The 23,967-nt window shown below is 36.0% G+C and overlaps 1 long non-coding RNA gene across 46 annotated transcripts; it reads right to left on the minus strand.

The window, feature by feature from the left end:
• Nucleotides 1–1,498: 1,498 nt before the first annotated feature.
• Nucleotides 1,499–20,796, minus strand: LOC132626576 (uncharacterized). 46 transcript variants are annotated; one of them, XR_009577450.1, is made up of 12 exons: nucleotides 20,633–20,794; nucleotides 19,199–19,244; nucleotides 17,525–17,703; nucleotides 16,232–16,372; nucleotides 15,181–15,294; nucleotides 14,324–15,106; nucleotides 11,091–13,103; nucleotides 10,861–10,983; nucleotides 10,446–10,788; nucleotides 3,529–3,605; nucleotides 2,245–2,379; nucleotides 1,499–2,097 (listed from the first exon to the last, which is right to left on the minus strand). It is a non-coding gene; the product is annotated as an uncharacterized LOC132626576 (long non-coding RNA). The 46 variants fall into 46 exon arrangements; XR_009577448.1 differs by having other exon boundaries at nucleotides 11,069–13,103; XR_009577445.1 differs by having other exon boundaries at nucleotides 10,446–10,494; nucleotides 10,688–10,788; nucleotides 10,861–13,103; nucleotides 20,633–20,793.
• Between the last annotated feature and the right edge of the window lie 3,171 nt (nucleotides 20,797–23,967).

Here is a 23,967-nt window from a genome sequence, read left to right on the forward strand (position 1 = left end):
TGTAAGAATCATTTTTCTTTCACCCTGCTATTTATCCTACCTTGTGCAACATGCATTTGTATGGTTCCTTACTGTGTCAAATAGTCCAAATACACTTGCATCTAAAGCTATCTTTTCTTTTCTACCTGATCATTCGTTGAGAAAACTTGAAATCCTTCGGTAAAATTGCTCATTCCATCTTTCTACCTATGGTATGATTTCAAGCAACAATTTCATAGTAGAATTTATTTATTTCATTTCATATATAATTGAAAGCACCATGGAGCAGATCAGTATTTTTGGTCAAGTGGTCTAACAAATGAATTTCATATTACTTTTGTGAGTTATGTATTTCACTAATTTGTTATCACAAATCAACTTGAAAAAGAAAAGGAAAAGTGAACTTCAATTTCTAATTGTCCTATCAGTAATTTGTTTCAGATTAGGATATATATTTCCCAGTATGTCATGAGATTCTTGTATAGTACTTGCGGCAAAACTGTCCCCCCTCATGTATTATCTTAACTTGAAGTGAATTATTGTTTATCTTAACTTAGAAGTGAATTGTTGGTTGTCTTAATAGTGACCTTTAATTACCTTTCATCTATTTACACTTCTGCAGTCGGTGCATCGCCTTCTTATCATTAATGTTGGATCTGGATTAAAATGAACTTCATATTTGATTGTTTTTCAATCAGAAAATGTGGTTGATCTTGCTTCATTGTTCCATGATATTTTTGTACCTGCACATAGCCGTTAAATAATGCATATCAACATCTCTCTCAGGAATTAAATCAAACACATTGTGCTAAAGCTAAATCACCACATTTCGAATAAAAATTAAAACCAAAGACCAATAAATACAAATCTGGATCTACCACACTCTTAATCATTGTTGCTCCCAAACGCACACGCAAGTATACGTGGTCGTATAAGTAATATAGACTGTTAAGTCCAGATATCGATCCCACAGAGACTTAGATTATACTGTTAAACTAATTCAAATTCGAATGAAACTATTCAAGAAAGTGAAAACCAAGATTGTTTGTTGTACTAAACTAAAACTGAAAAGTAAACAATTTGTGATGGGTGTTTTTTTTAGGACTGGGACTATGTTGACAGAGATTGTAAGAATTATCAGATGAGAGAAAGATCTAGGGTTATGGCTTTCGACAATCCAGTTGATCTTCAGACAATTCCACCTATTTTCTTTCCTGGGTTACTAGTTAACGGGTTAATTATGCTTTATGATATTCTCTCGAACTACTCACAAGCCTGTAGATGTTACCTTAATGCCTATATCTCTATGGTCATCAGATGTAACAAGAACGCATTTATTTTACCGTATTCACTAAGTAGGGCTAAAGGGTATATCTCTATCCTCATTAGCTAAACGATTAAATCGAACAAACTCTATTTATTCTTATTACGTACGTGAATTCCCTTTCTCAAGTTCAACCCACGCACCACAAATAGTGTCTAACTATTGGCCAGATAATCAAACAATTGAAATCAAGAATAAATAAGCAACCCACAATATGGAAAATCAATAGATAATAATTGTCATCACATCAACTTTCAAGTCTTTCGCCACAACCCTAGAACTAGGAGATTTAGCTACTCATGATTCGATCATAGACAAAAGAAGCCATGAATAAACTAGGGTTGAAAAAGATGAAAAAAGAAAATAACCTAGAGAGAGAAAAAGGAGAACGGTGGCTTACAAATCCTTCTCCAATCCCAGAATACCGTTCTCAGCTATAAAAACGTCTATATATAGGCTAGGGTAAAACTAATAAATAAGGAGTCCAAATCCCAGTCTGATCGGGAAAACATTCGCAGAGTCCCGCTTTCCTTCCGCATCGCGGACGGATCGCGCAATCTGATGTCTGAGTTTGGTTGTTCTGCTTTCTTCACGCGATGCGGATCGATAGCCTGAAGTTCTGAAGCTTCTCACGATCCTTCCGCGATGCGGAAGGAAAGCGAGGATCTGCAGTCGATTAACTCTCCTTTTCAGTTCGTCGTTTTCGTTCGTCGACTCTTCACCTCAGCCAATCGACATATGCTACAAATTCCAATCACTTCAAGCACATTTCCCATCATTTGTCGTCATCGTACCTATACACATAAAATATAACGACATAAGATCAAATACGACGGTTACTTCATGAATTAAGCGATAAAAGTCATAAGAAGAAGTTGTAATACGACACACAAAACATTATATTTGTGCCAAATATCAATCATCACCATGTAGAGTGTTACCTTTATTCAAACATAATAGTAGCACAATGACTACTGTTTGATCCTCTTTTCCTGTCCGTAGTAAAAAATTTCGCCACTACCTCGATCAATCTTTTCTTGGCACCATGTTTCAACTCCTTACTCAACCTTGTAGACCTATAAAAAAACAAACAACATATCAGTGAACATGAATAAAATGCACAAGGAAGCTTCATTTTAGAAATATAAGAGAGCTTATATATCTATCCCGAGAAGACACAAAATTTTCACTACTTCTCATTTGAGACCGAGTAACTATTTCAACATGCATGGGTAAGTCAGAAAAATTATTGAGAAAATTCAACAATGAGCAACCCAAAAAACAGAATAATTAACAAATACCCATATTTGATTCAAATGTAAAAATTCCTGAAGTTCGAGCAAACTAACTGGGGAAAAAAATTGTGATATTCATAATCTCCCTATAATTAAATTCCTCCAAAATTCATTAATCGTACTGTTAGTTGTTGAAGAAATTAAAGTAACATAGAAAAGGAACAATAAACAATAGAAAAGAGATGAAGGAGCATTTCATAGACAGCAAAGAGGAACACATACCCGTGTGGAAAGTAACATGCAACAATGGAGAAGGATAGAGCAGGGAAAGAAATTGAGAAACTTGAAAGAGGCTACCGAACAAACAGCTTTGACAACAAAAATAGTTACAGGACACGTTTCTATATCTAGGCAATAAACGTGTAGAAGAGAATACAATACACGTTAGGTTTTGTATAGAATTAATAAGGACATTTACTATTCTACCCCTAAATGAATTCACAATTCCGAAAATACCGTGTTCATCCACACCCAACTGTCCTTTCTAATATATAGAGGTAAGGACATATTTACTATTCTACCCCTAAATGAATTCACAATTATGAAAATACCGTGTTCATCCACACCCAACTGTCCTTTCTAATATACTAGAGGGGCATGGCCCGTGCTCTTACAGGTAATGTAAATCGATAGAGGGAGAAGGTCAAGGAAATCGGTAAGGTGCATGTTTCCCGATGAATTATAGCATCTAGAGGCAAACTAATTAAACATGCTGCTGACCTCCTTGGTTAAAGTTAACTTTAGCAAAACAATTCATGTGCTTGTTTACATAAGTCATTCTTGTAATGACAATTCTAACACAGAACAGAGAAATTCATTAGGCAAAAACAGTGAAAAAGAATTACAGTTAAGTTGAAAGTATCACATCTTATTACAACCTAATTTATCCATAGTTTGGAAGAAATCTCAAACTCACTTACTCCCACTCACTTAAATATATCCATATATCTCCTCACACTTCATCCGGCTTCACGTTATAAGCAAAATCCAACTCATTCAAGTAAAATCTGCCCAAAAAAAGATGTCAAGTCAATTTATAAATGCCACCAAAATGCACAAATGAAAAACACAAGCACACACTGCCACATGTGTGTCTTTTTGAAGAAAGAACACTCTACTGAAGTTATTACATTCGAATGAGATTGATGTTGTTGATCCACAAAACAAAGATGGAATAAATGAAATTACTTAACAATCATTGATTTCTTCGTCGACCTCTGTAAAATTTTCCTCCTTGTTCCTTTCGAGATAATCATTTGTCATCAACATTTGATCAAGGTAGAGATTTTCTATATTTTGATTCTTTATGTTATTTAAATTACTACTCCTTCGCACCTTTTTTTTTATAAGGCACTATTCCTACTAACCTAAAAAGGTATAAAATATTTTGAAACTGTGATATAGTTAACTAAAGAGAATCAGTGAACCCCCTAATACTACCTACTACCTATAATATATTTTATGAAGTGGTTGCAACAAATGTTTTGCTAATCTCCTCTCTAACAACATCAGTTTATCTCTCTGATTTAGATCAACCTGAAACTATACTTGCCTAAAGTTGTGATCGAGATTATTCTGTAAATCCGCATAACAAAATTTACAAAGTGTACCTTAGTTTTCCAAATACTTTATAGCCCACTTCTTCCTAATGTAAATCATTCAAAAATCTCTGTACGAAGGAAATGGGGAAAGAAATGAAAAGTAGATTTTCTTAACATTAAAGAAAGAAAAAAAAAATGCACTTGAAGTTTAGTTTGATAGTAAGATCACTTTTGAAGTAGCACTTGTAAATTTTTTTTTTTTTTGATGAAATAAGTGGTATATTAATAACAAGGCATCCAGGGGATGCGAGATTACAAAAGTAGGAAAGTCAGCTCTATAAAAGGCAAAAATAAAAATCTATCATAAAACTAGAGAGCTGACAAAATCCAAGAATTGATCAGGATCATACAAGGGAGTATGGTTAACCCAACTAAAAAGTAAGACTAGGCATCTGCCTTTAAAATTGGAGCTGTTAGTTGCGATGCCATCAAAACATCTTTGGTTCCTTTCTGTCCATAAACCCCACACAACAACAGCGGGAACCATAGACCAGATTCTTCTGATGGACTTTTCAACTTTCCAATTGCCCCAACTTACAAAAACTTCCCTGAGACTATTTGGCAGAACCCACTGGAGACCAAAAAGGGAGAAAAACATTGACCAAATGTCTCTAGCAATCGAGCAGTGCAAAAAAAGGTGGTTAACAGTTTCAAGCCTGTTCAAACACATGTAGCATCTGTTAACTGTATTGAAGCCTTTCCTGTTAAGATTATCTATAGTGGAACAAGAGTTGTTCAAAGCTATCCAGCAGAAAGCGCTGATCTTGGGGGGCAATTTGACCTTCCATATCAGCTTCCATGGCCACTGGTCAATCAGAATTTTGTTGGAATTCAAGAGCTGATAATTAGCCTTAACTGAGTATGATCCATCCATGCTAGTGCCCCATTTGAGCGTGTCATTTCTCAGTGGGTTAACAACGTTGGGATGCAATCTTCCCAGAAGCGCTGCAAGTTCATCAAATTCCCAATCATTCAGGTTCCTTCTCAAGTTGGGGCACCAAGCATGCCCCTCCCAGTTTTGAGAGACAGTAGAGTTAGGATTAGAGGCAATGGAAAAAATCATAGGATAGAGCTCCTTCAAGGTATTCTGCCCTAGCCAGTTGTCTTCCCAGAAGCGGATGCGGTTCCCATTGCCTACATGTAAAGATGAGTTAGAAGAAAAATCAGTCCACAACTTCCTAATTTCTTTCCACAGTCCGCAGCCATGAGGTGATCTGCTGAGATTAGAAACCCAATGGCTATCATTTCCATATTTAGCCTGGACCACTTCCTTCCACAATCCCATATTCTCTTGGTTGTACCTCCAATGCCATTTCATAAGCATGCTTTTGCTATGGAGTGCCAAATCCTTCACTCCTAGCCCACCAAGAGATTTTGGGATGGTGACCTTGTCCCAATTCACCAAATGAAGTTTGTGGTTCTCATTCTTGTCATCCCATAAGAATAAGCACCTAAGTCTGTCAAGCTGCTTCAAGACTTCACCAGGTACGGGAAATAAGGACATGAAATAAGTTGGGATGCTGTCCAATACACTGTTGATCAGTGTAATTCTGCCTCCGAGAGAGAGATATTGTTGTTGCCAAGAGGCCAATCTTTTTTCAAATTTTTCAACCACCCCATTCCAAGCTTCAACAGATTTGTAGCTAGCACCCAAAGGAAGTCCCAGATAGGTAGTTGGAAAGGTCCCTGTACTGCAACACATTATCTCGGCCAGATCTTCCAAACCATTAACCATATTCACCGGATAGATTACACTCTTAGACATATTGATGTGAAGTCCAGATATAGCCTCAAAGATCATTAAGGTAATATTAAGATGTTGAACCTGGGACCTCTCAGCACCACAAAATATAAGGGTATCATCGGCAAATAGTAGGTGAGAGATAGAGATTGATTGACCAATCCTGTTGCCCACATCAAATCCCTCCAACCAGTGAAGTTCTTTTGCCTTGTCAAGCATCCTGCTAAGTCCCTCCATTGCTATGATAAAAAGGAAAGGGGACAGAGGATCCCCTTGCCTTATTCCTCTCTTGGGAGAAAAAAATCCAACTGGACTCCTGTTAATAAGAATAGAGTATTTAACAGTAGAAAAGGAGAACCTGATCCATCTGATCCACCTGTCTCCAAATCCCATTTGCCTCAAAATAGAGATTAGATATTTCCAGTTAAGTTTGTCAAAAGCCTTTTCTATGTCCAGTTTAAAAAGCAGACCAGGAACACCACTTTTTAGTCTCCAATCTAATACTTCATTGGCAATAAGGGAAGCATCAGTTATCTGTCTACCTTTTATGAATGCATTTTGATAGCCTGAGACGAACTTCCATATTACCCTTTTGAGTCTTTCAGAGAGCACTTTAGCCACTATCTTGTACACACTGCCAATCAAGCTGATGGGTCTGAAGTCCTTTAGTTCAATTGCCCCTTTCCTTTTAGGGATAAGGGCTATGAATGAGGCATTAAAGGATTTCACCATATGACAGTTGGTGTGGAAATGGTTGAAGGTGTTCATGACATCCTGCTTGATAGTGGACCAGCATTTCTGAAAAAAAGCCATAGTAAATCCATCTGGTCCAGGACTCTTATCTGGAGCACAAGAGTTGATAGCATTGAGGACTTCTTCTTCTTCAAAAGGACATTCTAAGGTTTCTTTGTCTTCATTGTCAAGACAATTCAAACCTTCAAAATCAGCGGTAGGCCTCCATTCTTCATTCTCAGAGTATAGTTCTTGGTAGAAGTCCAAGATCACTTGCTTAATATGTTCTTTATCCTCAATAATGTCATCAGCCACTTGCAGCCTATCGATACAGTTATACCTCCTATGAGAATTGGCAATTCTCTGAAAGTACTTAGTATTTCTATCCCCTTCCTTCAACCACAAGCATCTAGATTTCTGCCTCCATGAGATTTCCTCAGCCTTGGCTAGTTGTTGAAGTTCCAATTTTAGTGTCAAGGATTTGTTAGTCTCGTCTTGAGTCAACACTCTATTTTCAGCAACCTGATCCAACATTTGCAGCTCCTCCAAAACCTTGTTGATCTTAGTGTTGACGCTACCAAATACTTCCTTGTTCCAAGTGACCAGGTCCTTTTTGAGCATTCTGAGCTTCTGAGAAAGTACAAAATCTGAGGATCCATTCACTTCATACCCCTGCCACCACTGTTTCACCAGATCACCAAATCCTTCATGTTGCAACCACATGTTCTCAAACTTAAAGTAGGAAGGTTCAGATGTCCAATCCCCACATTCTAGCGCTATAGGGCAATGATCAGAGACAACTTTGGGCAGAGCTTTTTGAGAAATAACCCCAAAGTAATCACTCCATTCAGAAGAGACAAGAAACCTATCAATTCTGGAGGCTTGAAGAAAATCAGCATTCCTGGTCCAAGTGTAGAATGCCCCTTGAAGAGGGAGGTCAATCAGTCCCATATCTTGAATGAAATCAGAGAAAGCACTCATTGCCCTGGATCTCCTGATGCAATTGTATCTTTCATTCTCGAATCTACAGACATTGAAGTCCCCACCAACCACCCAGCCTTCATCCCATAATCCTCTAACATCAGCCAGTTCCTCCCATAATTCAGCCCTCTCCCAATTAGTGTGGGGTCCATAAACTCCAGTAAAGCAAAACCTAAAATTAGAATGCACCCCTTCCAACATAGTTGTGATAGTAAACTGACCTTGATGGGAGTCAAGACAGTTCCATTGTCTCTTGTCCCATATAATAATTACGCCTCCTCTAGTACCACGAGCCCTCAACTCAGCCCAACCAACCCATCTAGAACCCCAAATTTGTGTGATAGTAGCCACTGGACAGCCATCTATTTTGGTCTCTTGCAAGCACAAAATGTCTGGTTTCCATTTTTGCATAAGAGCCCTGATAGTACTCCTTTTGCTCATATCGTTGAGCCCCCTCACGTTCCAGCTAATAAGTTTTAATTTCATTCAGAGAAAGCTTTTTGAAACCTGCCCCTAGCTGATCCTTCCCCTTTTTCATAAGTAACAGTGCATTCCATATTCCTGGCCTCTCTTACCCCTTTCTTTGCAGAGCACCTTCCCCCATTCTTCTTTTCTTTTTGTAGCATTAGTTGAGCTTGTCTTCTCTGTTCCATCCTGAGAATTATATCGAACATCTCGTGCTCGAATCCAGCCAAATTAACTCCAAAGGCTTTGCAAGCCTTAGCCATAAACAGCTTGGTCCAGTGAGAAGTCTCGATTACCATAGGTGTGTTGATTAAACAATTCCCATTATTTAACCCATCATGCAGAACTAACGAGTGTGTCTCGCTGCCAGAGAAGGAAGAGATTTCAAAATCCATGGAGTTGTCAATAAGATAGTCGTTTAGCGATGTCGGAATAGAGTAAAGAGGGGGATCAGATTCATCATCTGCGTCCTCTGCTCCGAAGTTCTCTGTATTTTGACCAGAAAGTGCTACCACAGCCTTCTCAATGGTGGGGTCATTAATGAAACTTCTGGGATAATGTTGAATTTGGGCTGGCCCTTTTGCTTTCCAACACTTTATCTGTCTAGGCTTTGCTCTTGATTTGGGCCTTTTCCTTTTGGGCTTGCTACTATTGTTGTTATAAAAATAATAGGGGTGGTCCCTGTTAAAGGAATTAGAAATATTGGCTTCACAGTGGAAATAATTAGTGTAATTGTGGCCCAGAATGTTGCTGGCCCCATTAGCCCATACTTTTTCCTCCCCTTTATACTGTGGCACGTGACCTCTATTTTTCTCTGACAAACCCAGGGATTTTGAATTAAAGTTGCTTGGATAACTGAGCTTCTTTCTAGGGTTTGGAGTAGCAGCCTCCATCTTCTCCACCTCTCTCCGTCTTTCAGGGATGATTCGAGTAATTTGGTCTTCCACAATCACCACCAGATATCTCAAACCTCCAACATACAAGTCTATTTCCTTTGGGATTTCTTCCATAGTGATTTTAACACAGATGCGCGCCCAGAAAAGATGAGATCTTGCCTTCGTGTCTGCATCTGCACCTATGAAACCTCCGCACTTCTCTCCGATACATCGGAAAGATTCCATGTTCCAACCATTTAGCGGTACCCCAAAAGCCTTGACCCATTTGTGTCCAATCTCTGATTTTGCTGGATAATACTCAGATTCTGTTGACCACCACTCAAGATTTAGATGACGACCGTTCCAGAACCAATCTCCAGCTTTGATCCTGGCTGCTTCTTGTCTTGAAGGCAGTTCAAATAAAAATTTGTTATGTGATATCGGTGTGACTCTCAGACCTGCTGTCACCTGCCATCTCTTAAGAAACCAAGGCTGGATGATTTCTGCTTTTGGGCTGTAGTGGAATGGGTCATTGAAACTTCCAATCAAGCATTTGGAGAGGAAATTGGAGCTTTCATCCTGGTCTTCAAGGTCGCCTGCCCTTCTCTGAGTTGGCCATTGAGAGATTTCTGCTGCTTTTAGGAAGGATCTCTTTTTAATATCAGTAATTACTTTGTATTTGTGATTTGTTGCTTCACCCAAATATTGAAGGATCTTCCCTGCTATGTCTCCCCATCCCCCATTGTACACAATTTCTGGAATAATAATCGCCTTTCTCCTCTCCCCTGCTATTGTTTCGACTCTTATGAATCTTCCATGAATGTTGTAATTCTGATATACCCTATAAATGTATGCTTGTATTTTCCTTCCCCATCTTCTATAGAGATTCCCTTGTCCGTATGAAGCTTGGTATAACTGTGAGCAGACCCATCTAAGGTTCTCCTCGTCTAGTTTGATCTGGCTGGTAAACCTTCTGCCTCGCTCCACCCAAACAAACCATCTGTCTTGGTCCCCACAATCTTCGTAGATCTCAAAGGATTTGTCCCCTGAAAAGAAATGTATCTTCCCTCCCATGAGGGAAGAAAAGGCTCACCGGAAAAAAAGGATTTTAGAGAGAGAAAAAAAATATAATTTGAAGTAGCACTTGTAAATTGACTTCTACTAAGCAGTCATTTTATGTTAGCGCAGGTTAGCGCAGAAGTCCTGTAAAATATTTACCAATAACCATCATGGTCAAATAACTATACGCGTGATTAAGCTGATTTTTCACACTTAAGGATCTATGGAAAATATGTTAGAAGGTCCAGAGTTGCAAGGCCAAAATGGATTGTACGTGCGAAATAGTAAATGTGCTAAGATAGTAAGACCAAATGCACAATGAAATAACTCAATTATACATTCAGAACCTATTCAAAGTAGAGCAGAAGATAAATCATATTGAGAGCAACTTACTTGAAAGACCTTCCGAACCATCCCAACATGTCTTGGTTAGCCTCGTCAGCTGATTTTACACCAATAAACATGTGCAATCTGAGAAAACTCTTCATAAATGCATCAACCAGTATGAGAACATGAATGTCCCATTCATGCTCACATTAGTTGAAATACAGAGTGGCAGTGCACTACAAGTCCCATTAGACCTTTGCGAAACCAATAATCGTTCATAAATCATGAACCACACAACTCGAATATACCTCTTAGCTAATGATGACATGCTAGCAGAAGTTATTTGCTGCTTGCATTGGTTCAGAGTCATGCCCTCTACACCCAATTTTACACCTTAAATTCCTCATTACTGCTAGTACACGATTATTAGTTTGAAGTATAACGCAATAAATTAGAAAAAGAGAAAAAATACAGAACTAACCTCAACTGCTTATATTGGTTCAAAGTAATGTCCTCTGCACCAATTTAATACTTAATTCCCCACTACTGCCAGTACGCTATTTTTTCGCAATATATTGCATACGAAGAAACTAAATAGTGATGTCTGTCCAGCGTAAAATATAGAGGAATAGATAACTGGATTGTATTATCAATTAAAAAAAAGCGTCTTTTCTTAAGCCAATAGATACCTTTCCTGTTTGAGGAACATACCATGCATGTGATGCACAATGGCAATGCACCACAAATCTTATTGAGCCTCTGAAACCAGTAATCTTTGGTAAGCCATGTAGCATACAACTAGAGCACACCTCTTAGACAATGACCACATGCCAGCAGAAGTGAAGTTTGGTTCAGCATAACGCTCCCTGCAGGAGTTTCACACCTTAAATTTCCTCATTACTACATAAACAAAAAATGATAACCCTAGGTTTAAACCGCAACATCCTTGGAGAAATTGAGGCTAACTTTTTTCTTATTCTTTATACCATCAAGTATGAGTTATCTTTTTTTCCAAACCATCAAAATATATGATAATACAAAGGGAAAAGGGTCAAATATACCCCTCTACTTTAGTTTAATAGTTAAATATACCCTCCGTTAGTCAAAGTAGATAAATACACCCTTTCCGTTAGTCAAAGTAGATAAATATACCCCTTTCATTAAGAAAGTACACAAATATACCCCTCAGTCGACAGAATCCCCAATTCCACCATTAATTATTCGATTTAACTTAAAAAAAACCATGCCCGACCCGCAAATTAAACTCTTTCCACCCAAATATACCCACCACCACTACAACCGACCCAACACAAACATCACCACCACAACCAGTAAATTCTTCATAGCCATCCTTAACCACAACCTCAATTGTTTTGTGCCTAAAACTTCAAGAGATTGTTGATTTTTAGTTTTTAATTTTAGATTGGAGGACCTTGGTAGGAGTAAGGTCTGCGTACACTCTACCCTTCTCAGACCCCACGATGTAGGATTTCACTGGGTTGGGTTGTTGTTGTTGTTGTAATTTTAGATTGGAGGACCGTTGTTTAAAAAGGAGGCTTGTGGCAGGGATTTTCTAGCCTTTTTGAGCCTAAAGGTTTCATTTTTATTGATTTTAATGTTGCTAGCTACCTGGATATGTGATACAATGATACATGAAGAAATTTTTCTCAGGTTGCTCCAAGTCAAAGCTCTCTGTTGGATACCTAAGTATTTTATAAAGTGTGAAATATTATAATAATCATGTTTGACTGATGACAATCATGCTTTCTCTGGTATTTTGCATATGATATTCAATGTTGTATTAATGATTTAATGTATTTACTGAGATCAAATGATCTTTTTTGTTTTGTTCAGTGATGTTCGAGGACATGGTTAAGGATGGTTATGAAGAATTTACTGGTTGTGGTGGTGATGTTTGTGTTGGGTCGGTTGTAGTGGTGGTGGGTATATTTGGGTGGAAAGAGTTTAATTTGCGGGTCGGGCATGGTTTTTTTTAAGTTAAATCGAATAATTAATGGTGGAATTGGGGATTCTGTCGACTGAGGGGTATATTTGTGTACTTTCTTAATGAAAGGGGTATATTTATCTACTTTGACTAACGGAAAGGGTGTATTTATCTACTTTGACTAACGGAGGGTATATTTAACTATTAAACTAAAGTAGAGGGGTATATTTGACCCTTTTCCCTAATAAAAATATTGTTAGAAAACAAAGAGAAGAAGCTAAGTAAAGCTTAGGCTAAGATATATTTCAGACATTTGACTTCATATTTGAACAGCTTTATTTGTCACTCTCAAGGATTTGGGAACAAACTTAATTTTTTTTTTTTTTATCTGGAGTCACTTTTTAAAGTTCTTTAGTTAAGAACAAACTAATACCCCATCCTTGGCATCAGTTAATGCCTTGCCAAATCATTTACTTCAACAACCTTTTGGGCAACACGTGCCAACAATGATTTGATTTCATTGTCTAGCTTTGTCTTGTTGATCAAATAAACAACTGCGCAGAGCAGGGATAACAACCTTATCCGCATAATTGAATCAAGTAATAATATAAATTCTGCGATAAATCACCAACAAAAACACTACCAACTATCAAGTGATGAGACAGGAAATACATATCTTTTTTAACAATGTCCAAGAAATTGCAGGGGATCAAGAGATGCGACAAGATAATTTGTTCGATTGTTCGTCCAATCAACCACTCTTTCAAACCAATATTTGCCTGACAAATATGGACCATTAAAATCATGTTGAGGCTTTACAAGATCTCTGAAATAATTTTTTTGGGCAGAAACTGATATTTGCAATTGATTTACAGGCACCTTGTCCTATTGTAGTCACTACTAAAAAATCTCTATGTTCCCACCGAAAATGTTACTGAATGTCGGTGGGAAAAACTTAAATAGTAGTGTTTTCAGACGAAAAAATTATGAAGTTTTCTAGCGTTTCAATGAGAACTTGTTTCGCACCATGCGTTTTCCCAGTGAACTGGTTCGCTAGGAATGAAATGGGAAAATCATGTTTATAGCACAAATTTCTCAAAAGAAGCAGGAGTATTTTTCTCATACAAGGTATATTAGTAATGTTCGATTCATGAAAAAACAAAAGAATTTCAAGCCTGTAGCAACTAAAAACTCCTAATAAGATAATTCAGACATATCATCAAACACTCGGTATGAATTCCTATGAGCAGGATATCTAGTAGTCAACCTTTTGCCATTCCAGAAAACATAATTGAACCAAATGCAAGCACATTATACACGTTTCAAACAAATTTTTTCTAGTAGTGAGCTAACAAATGGAAACCTTTTGATTTTCTCTGTCATCATAAGATCTGGTCTCATATTAGAAGGTGTAGGAATCGTGGTATGTATGTCATACTATCCAACATGATAAATTGCAACAACTTACTAATTGGATGTCCAGCTGAATCTTGAACTTCAAGGGCTTAACAAAATTTTCATGCTCTCTTTTGCATTATTCCCACTTCACTTACAAAGAAAAAAGTGTTCAATCATTTCAGGCGTATTATCAATCATATTGGCTTTATCAGTGACCATAGATTAAAATTTCGCCATTTCTAAGTAAGGAATGAGGAAGATTATAAAACTGGAAGTCTAACAATTCAGATTTTTTGCAGAGACCGTTCAGTTTACATTTTACAATACCTAATTGGTAACAAAATAAAAAACATCAACGAACAATAATCTGAATAATACTTAATACAATTACATGCACCTACGGACACCTAAGTATATATTTCAAACATGCCTGTGCAGATTGGATATAATTACCAACATGCATGCACGAAACTAGCAAGAAATTATTCAAAAGAATAGGAAAATTAACACTGAACCAAAAATGGGTAAACTCTAAAAAATATCCAAAGGCGAAGGCCAAAGATCAGTACAAGAAAGAAAGGAAAAAGGGGAGAAAACTTACGAAGAGTGACAAATGCAACAGAGGTAGAGAAATCAAGGAAGCAAAGCAATTTAAGAAGTCAAGGGTTTAATAGACAAAAGGCGAGAAAGAGAAAACAGAATGTTGGAGAGACTTCTAAAGTTGGAATTATGAATATACGGAGGAGGACTTTTGATGATGACATAAAAAAGGGTCTAACCAAGTAAGAACACAAAATTATCCCTCACTAAAGAGGACCTGTCAAGTTGGAACCGGAAATATGGACTTTCTGTCGTAGGGACACATTTGGAAGCTCAGGTAATTTAGAGAAAGGAGGAAGGACACGTGGATGACATCAAATCCCAAAGTTTTCCTTGGTCATCCTTATACTCATGCAGCACATAGTACAGCTGTTAATGTCATGTTCGTCCTCCCAACTGTGATTTCTATAATATACTAGATGGCCTATGCCCGTGCTGCGCACGGGCCCAACACTTCGGATTATAGTGTATCTATGTATATGTAGTTGTGTTTGGATAGTGATAATATATATATACTATGTTCAAAATACGATTAATATAACATTGTAGTTTGTGCTCCGTATCTAAAACTTTATTTTATTCGTGTTTGCTATTTGGAAAGAAAGCTCAAATTTACAGCATTTATGCCACTCACTTAAATACATGAGCCATAGTTTGGAAAGATAGCTCAATTTGCAGCATTTATACCACTCACTTAAATAAATGAGCCACCCTCACACTTCATCTGGTTTCACGCCATGAGCACAATCCAACTCATTTGTGCAGAGAATGATTCGAGTACAATCTGCAAAAAAAAAGGAGGTCAAGTCAATATACATTTGCCAGCAAAATGCACAAATGAAAAAAGCGGAGACTTACCAAATATATGTCTTTTTTGAAGGAACAAACTTTAATGAAGTTATTACATTGCAACATGGCAGTGCTTTATATATCTTAAGATAGAAAACCTTCAACGCTTTCAATTCAGCATCCCTGCATGATAATGCAACTTGTTCATACACGAAGCAGAAACAAATATAATGCTTTCTACAAGCTTTATAATTTATCTACAATTGCTTTGTTGAGCTAGATCTGTAAACTTTTCCAATTATTCCTTTCAAGTGGTGAAAAACGGTGAGTTTAGCTTCTCAGATAATCATTTGTCATCACTTAAATTACTACTCCTTCCAACCTTTTTCTGATAAGGTACTAATTCTACTAATTTAAGGGTATAAAGTATTTTGGAACAGTGGTTCAGTTATCAAGTACTAAAGAGAATTAGTGAATTCTCTAGCGGTACCTAGCATATAGTTTATGAATTTAGGTTGCATCAAATGTTTGACAATCTCCTCTCTAACAGTAGCAGTTTATCTCTCTGATTGAAGTTTAGTTTGATTATGACTTGTAAATTGACTTTCTACTAAGGAGTCATTTTATTTTAGCGCAGAGGTCCTGTAAAGCATGTACCAATAATCATCATGGTCGAATAATTATTACCTGTATTCAAGCTGAAAGTTCAGAGATGATGCCCAAAGATTTATCTAAGTAATAGTAGTAAATAAAAAGATTGCGATAAGCTACAACAAACAGTAAAGTAATATAAAAAGATTCATCTGATGGTTCAACTACACCAATAATGAAATTCATTAGACATGGTTTACCGCAGGGTAGAAATGTTAAAAGAAGTCCATTCACAATCACAGTATTTAGGACAAACACTTCTGCTCAATGCTATGAAAGCCCAACTCACAGAGCTCACTTCCAAATTTCAGTAAGCATATACTCACCATACCATAGCCAAGATGAATTGTATGTGCGAAATAGTAAATGTGCTAAATTACTAACAGCAAAGGCACATTGTAATAACTTATTATACATTTAGAACCTATTCAAAGCAGAGCATGAGATAATCACATTAAGAGCCACTTACTTGAAATGCTTTCCGAATCATCCCAATATGTCTTGGTTAGCCATGTCAGCTGAATTTACACCAATCAACATGTAATTTTCTCTTTACTAATTCCCAAAAGTAACATTTGATGAGTGTCTGTGAAGTAGCAAAGCAGACAACCTGCATACACTCCCATTTTTCTACTCTCAGACACAAAAAATTGGTTCAAGTCGCACTTGTTTCCAATACAAAAGAAAATTAGAAAGAAGAAACGTTTTCAAGGACATAACCAGATAGTCTCTTAAGAATTACATCTTCAAGGACATCAGCAGATAATCTAAATTTTCAAGGACATAAGCAGATAATCTCTTAAGAATTATATATTCCTGAGAAACTATGGATAAGAATGGTACAAAACGTGATACCCCAAGCAAAGGAGTGTTGCCTATCCCCATATTACTCGAAAAAAAAAAAAAAAAAAGAGCGGGACGCATATTAAAAATGAAATTGTTTATCTACCCAATCCGAGGAAAGCTCATATCTTTTAATGCTTTTGCAATTAAGCTCATCATCTTTAAAATTCATTTTCTACAAAGGACTCTTTAACTGAGTTTCTCTCAGTATCAAAATGCACTAATCGAAATAGCTACTGCATAAATTGCAAATACTGAACTGCTCTAATAATTGAAAAAGAAGATTAATTCATGCCACGTATATCTTTAGCTTCACATCAGTTTCTGTTGTGGAGCTAATCTTGTATTTTTCTTAGCATTACTTCATCACCAAAAAAAAAAAGGACCAGCTCATTACAACCTAATCTGTTTGTCTTCTGATAAACCTTGTGGGACTCAATATGATCCTAAGAAATACATTGGAACTACGGATCTAAGCATCATGAAGAGCACTTGAACTCAGACAATTTGTACTTTTAGTTCAAATTCAACCAAGTATTAGGACAATTAAGCATTATTCCAACAGAAGCAACATAAGTAGGCAGAAACGGACAGATCATCCGTTTATTTTGTCCGGAAGGAGGACATATTCTTAATCTGACAAACGATACATGACCATCCTCTCGTTACTGTTAAATAGATTATACAAAAATTAGTTATTACAAAGAAATGAAGTCAACTATTCCAACAAAATTGAAAAAAGATACAAAGATAGACTTATGCGATTAGACGTTTCTATTGGTCAATATATATATAAAAGTTGAGTTTTTCGCATGAAAATATCATCAACTTACATAGAAATTGCTCAAATGGTCTCATGCATAAGCAAATCCAGAAATATCTGCTACAGAAAGTAAGATACGCTATAATAACAACATACCAATCTTTATCGGGCTTTATGTAGAAACAATCAAGTAGACTTGATAAGAGCAGTAGAGAAACAGCTCTTAGCAATGCCTTCAACCTATTAGCCTCTATTGGAGCTTTCTTTTCTCCTCAGATCCAAATAATCTAGAACTCCTTTCAAATTATTTGGAGCTTGATTTGCTCTCTCTTTTCCTACATAAAACATATCAGCGGCAACAATATTTTAATGGAATAGTGGAAAGGGAACACCGATTTGGAACACATTATGGTCAAAGAAAATCTGCTACAGTCGGTAAGTAAAGGATGCTAATTCAAGTTTCATGTCAAAAATTGAACCAGTGTGGCATGGGAGACTAAAAGTAATGAGAGATTATGAATAATCACATGATCAGGTAAGGTTTCTCTTCATATGAAGGGTTTGATTGAAAGTTCATTAAAATGATAGGTCGCATTTTTGTTTTTCTGCTCTCTCATAAACTTCCAGTCAAATGTTTTTTCAGAAATTTTCTCCAAAAACATTTCCAAAAAATATCTTCAAATGTCGAATACAACACAACCTTTTTACCTTCCAAATCTCTATGCATTAGAGAATAAAGTAATAAATTCAGAGTTTTAATAGGACTCCCTTTGGATACATTACAGAGATTTAATCAATCTACATAAGGTGAGTCAAAAATGACGTTCAAATTCTTTGTATTAGCTAGAGTAGGCAAAGAATCAACTTAATACAATCTTCACAATGCACTTTAAGACTAAATTCTACATCACTTCAATCAATATTTTTAAAACATAAAACTTTTGTATGCACCTAAACAAACGAACAATCCTAAAAAAAAAGGGAAATAACAGATTCAGCCTCCTTTTTAGAAGAACTACTTTCATTTTTGATTGATTTCATTTCCTATAACCTTGCTACTTCTGTTTCTGCTTGCAAGAGTGACTTTGGACATTTGACTCAGAAGATTATTTAGAACTGGTGGGTGATAATCTAAGTTGCTCGGACTTGGGACTCGGGTGTGGGTATCCGATACGGGTACGGATCCGAGTGCCGGATTCGGCAAAATCTAAATTTTAAGATTCTGGGGTGCGGATCCGGTTATGGATACGGGTAAAGGGATTCGGCTAATTCAAAATTATACTGCTATTGTCTGCCATCCGAATTGGCGAACACAAAACCCGACCTTGAATTCTTGATTTCTCTGAAATACGAAGCAGCAAAAATGAGACAAAAGTACTATAACATTGAAGGTATGTCATTTCCCTTATCTTAAATCTATTTTATCTTTAATTTTGATAAATAAAAATCTCAATTTTTCCCCAACTTGTCGATGGACTCGGGTCAAAGTATTCAGACTTGGTTGACCTTATCCGGGACATATCCCGCTCCAGCTCCTGCTCCCAACTTGTGTCGAGACAGGATCGGCACCAAAAATGGAGAGTCCTCAACTTAGGTGATAATTGAGATATTCAAAAAGTGCATATATTAAGCGAGCAGAGAAAAATATAAAAGTGCTACAGGGACACATAAGAAATTGAAGTTACTATGTAAAGTGACCAAGTTGTTCAATCTTACCGTATTAGGCCTTAGAATTAAGTAAACGAATCATAATGGTTTGTTACTTCCAAGACTAATAAGAAAACTAATATAAAGAAATTTTGAAGTAGAACAACACTGTTTGAGCCTTACCACCTGTAATGTTGATTGCGGGATAGGTTATGCAGCCTTCGACATACTGCAAAGTAAACAATTAAAATAACTTCATTAGTTGCTCACTCAAATACAAAAACAGGAAGATAAATCACAAACAGGTACATGGTGAAGAATGCAAAGAATGAACACTAAAATGAAGTAGATTATACTGAAATTTGACAAAAAGCTCAAACCTAAATCAAAATAATTCATTGTAACACATATACCAAAGAATGAACACAAAAGTAAAGAAGGATATTCTGAAATTTGAGATAAAAAATCTTAAACACAAAATAAAATAATGCACTATAAGGCATATATGAAAGAAAGAACATGAATTTGCAACTGGAAAATTTGAATCTTGAGACCACAAAGCTCATACCCAGATTAAATACATGAGCGAATATCAAAGAACAAACACGAATTTACAGTAGGATATATTGAAATTTGAGACCAAAAAGGTCAAACCCAAATTGAAAAAATGCATTGTAATGCATAAAGAAAGAATATGAATTTACAATTGGAAAAATTGAATCTTGAGAATGGAAAAGCTCACACCCAGACTGGAAAAATGAATTGTGAAACAGACATTAAGGAAGTAAGAAGAATTTACAATGAATATTTCATACTTCAATAAGGTTGGAACCTCGAAGGTACAAAGCTGGAGAATGATCTGGACTATAAATAACGAAAAAGATCAGTCTTAGCAAACTCTGTTCAGCAGAATCAAGTTTCCCTCGAAATAATTGAATTCTTTAATCTCGACAACAAAGGAAACTCCTTGAAAATGGCAAACCATAAGCGCCTACTAATAGCCTTTAGTATTCTACTTTTAAACAAAGAGAGAGCTTAACCCATCATTTAATCAAGCCAAAGTATAGAATAACTCAATAGACAAATGCAACTTTACCTGTTCACCAAAATTGTAACTTCAAGTGATCCCATAACTTTAAAAACCCAATAACAAAGTGAATAGACATTCAGATAGAACCTACAGAAGGGGAGGAAAAAGGAAGTGAAATACTAAATTATTTGCTGGCTCAAATTGTTGACAAAATAATTATCCCCACAACAGATTGAGTGCAAGGTATCACGGTAAACTTTTACCAAAATTGAAATTTAATGAAGTTAAGGATTTCTGACTTAGAAAGGAAAGCTGCCATTTTTATGGTACATAGCCTCCTTTAATCTTGGTAAAATCAGCAAAACAGTATCTGATCTAAAGGTGGTTGTTCTAACTCTGTCGAATAAATCAAGCCTAAGGTATAAGGAAGCAAAATGCTCGAAGAAGGCATCGATAGAAGTAGAATTACAACAATAATTTGTTTCACCTAAAGTTCATTAATCTTTCCTTCAAAAGCCATGAAATTCAGACACGAAAAATGGGAATTGAAGAGAACATGAAAAGTAAAAAAATAATATTAAGAATACCTGAACTTGTCTGAAGGGATTGAAAGAACTGAGCATTTTCCGGAAGTATGGAGAAAATTGGAAGGGATGGGTTTGTGTCTGTTCAATCAGTAAGACAGATGATGGGTTTGAGTCTATTCTAGATTTATTATAAAATGACAAAAGTGCCGTCAATTTTAATTTATTAATTAACAGCACACGTTGACAAAATGCCCACAACGGACGACGAAAAGCACCCCCAACGGGTGCTTCTAATATAGTAGAAATTAGATGGCTTATGCCCGTGCGCACTTCGAATTATAGTGTATATATATATATATATATATATATATAGTTGTGTTTAGATAGTGATAATATATATATATATATATTCTATGTTCAAAATACGATTAATATAACATTGTAGTTTGTGCTCCGTATCTAAAACTTTATTTTATTCGTGTTTGCTACGAAAATTTATTAATACTTTTTAAAACAGAAGACTTGTTTAAAAGAAAACTATTTTCCTCTGTTTGAGATAAAATAATAGCAATATTTAAGCATCAGTTGATACTTTCAATTTTAATTCGATTAATTTAAAAGTGTAAAATACTTATTATTTTTTATCTAATTTTGATTTGGATAATTCTAATTCAAATTATTAAATTAATTTTACATGTTTGAAACGAAACAAAGTAGAAATTAACTTTCTATTTAAACGAAGAAATGCTATTTTTTAATTTTTGGTAAATATTCTCGGTTTAACTCATCTTACTTGTCATGTTGTCTTTTGCATGGTTTTTTAAGGAAACGTGAATTAGAATTATAATTTGACTAATTTACCTTATTCATTATTTGATCTCCATTTTATATTAATATCTTTTCACATTTATTAGAGTAAGGAAAAAATGAAAAAGTAATTAAATTCTACCTTATTTTAATATATAAGTATTTTAAGTATGTTGCTGTACAATAATTTCATTTGCTCCCACTAATGGGTTGATACGCATGTGGCAATGAGTCCATCATTATTGATTTAATTGTTTGATTTTCTAAGCACTTTTTTTAACATTGTTTGTTTTTTTAATATGGGATTCATTTTTTTTATTAATATTGCTTGATTTTGTTAATATGGGGCCCACAATTTTTTTAATATTAGTTGTTGTTTAATATATATGGGGCCCACAGTTTTTTTGCCTGATTCTATTAATATAGGGTCCACTTTTTTTTCCCGTGAGTTTGGATGTGGTGGGTTCCACTTTTTTTTTTTTTTTTTTTTTTTAATACTGGTTGGTGTTTAATATCCACCAGGCCTTGTCCATATTTTCAGAAGGAGTATTAATGTGCACCTCTTTTCTTATATGATCAACAATATCTTCTGGCACAGTTTGTTGCAATTTCTGATAACTCCAATTCCCATCCTCCATAACATCTGCAACCTCCTGAATACTATCATCCATTGGGAAATTAGATGGCATAAGCTGAGCAAGAGGACCAATCTTAGTCCAGTTGTCAAACCAGAAGTTAGCAGAGCCATTTCTTGGTTACCACCATATCTCTCTTTCCTCTAGCATCTTCTTCCATAATTGTGAGCCTCCTTTCCATTGAACCCTGGTTGGAATATGCTTCTTACAATACTTATTCCACATGAATGTTAACCACAGAGTACCAGCTATTCTGAATCTCCACCATAACTTAGTAAATAAAGCTTTTCATACATCAAAGAGGGACCTAAATCCCAATCCTCCCTCCTGTTTAGGAACACAAACTTTCAGCCAAGCTGACCAGTGTCTACTCTTGCCTTCTTCCCTATTACCAAGATTTTATGCAGTTCATTTAGTGTATACTTAGTAGGTGCCATTGCAGATAAGAGATACATTGGCATACTTTGTAAAACACTATTAATAAGTACTGCCTTCCCTCCAAATGATAACAACCTTCCTTTCCAGTTCTGCAACCTATCTTTTACCCTCTTGATCAGATTATTATAAAAAACTTTCCTTTTTCTAGAATGGAAGATAGGACAACCAAGATATTTGAAGGGAAACATGCCTCTTGTGAAACCAGTTATCTGCTCAACTTCTTGACATAACTGCATAGCTGATTTCTGATGCATATAGAAAAATCTTTTCTCTCTATTTATCAATTGATGACATCTTCTCATAATCTCTCAAAACATTCATAGTCAGCTTCAAAGATAGTTTATCAGCTGATGCAAAGATGATAGTATCATCTGCATAAGCAAGATGATTAAGGTTTGCACTCCATTTAGGCATACCAAAGCATCTATATTGATCATGCTCAAATAAAGAATTGAGTGCTCTAGATAACACTTCTGCTGATAGGATAAATAGAGCAGGTGACAGTGGATCACCTTGCTTCACAACCCTTGTAGAGTGGAAAAAACCATATGAGCCCATTTAATAAAACTAAATACCAGCTCCATATCTGATCCACAAAAATTTCTGCAAATCCCATTCTTCTCAGCACCCTGGTTAAATATAGCCAGGACACTCTATCATATGCCTTAGACATATCTAACTTAATCACCACATTTGCAGGTTTACCTCTCTTTCTGATATCTGCGACAATTTATTGAGTGAGCAACACATTCTCAATAATGCTTCTTCCCTTCACAAAACCAGACTGATTGCTAGAAATCAAACCTGGCAGAATCTTATTCAGTCTTCCATGAACCACTTTTGAAATGACCTTGTTTATGAAGTTACTTAAGCTAATTGGTCTAAGATCCCCAAAAGTGTAGACTTCTGATTTCTTAGGAATCGACACCAAATTTGTATGAGTTACTGATTTTAGGAGAGTATGACCTTCATAGAAAGCTTGAACCATTCTACATACATCCATTCCTACAATGTCCCAACATGAATGAAAGAAAGTTCGTGATAATCCATCAGGACCACAAGCACTCTCTCCTTTAAGTTAAAAAACAGCATTCTTTACTTCTTCTAAGGATGGAAGTGCACAAAGCAAATCATTGCTTTTAGTGGAAACCATCTCAAGAATATGCTTCAACATGTCAAAATCTAAAGCCTCCTCCTCTTGAGTAAACTGTTTTTGGAAGAAGTTAACTGCTTCTACTGCAAGCTGCTCCTTATCTTCTATCCAATCACCATCAGATATTTGAATTCTATTCACCTGTAACCTTTTTCTCCTGCCATTAACTAATTATGGAAAAACCTGGTGTTTCTATCACCTTCAGAAAACCAAGTATTCCTACTTTCTGTCTCCAAAACTCTTCCTCATAATGCAAATACTTCTTCATCTCAGCTTGAGCAATCTGCAATACTATTTTATTTTCTGCAGAAGGCTCATCTTGAAAAAGTTGCTCCTTAATTCTCACTATATCTTCCCTTATG

This window comes from Lycium barbarum, chromosome 2, assembly GCF_019175385.1.
Source record: "Lycium barbarum isolate Lr01 chromosome 2, ASM1917538v2, whole genome shotgun sequence".
Taxonomy (NCBI): domain Eukaryota; kingdom Viridiplantae; phylum Streptophyta; class Magnoliopsida; order Solanales; family Solanaceae; genus Lycium; species Lycium barbarum.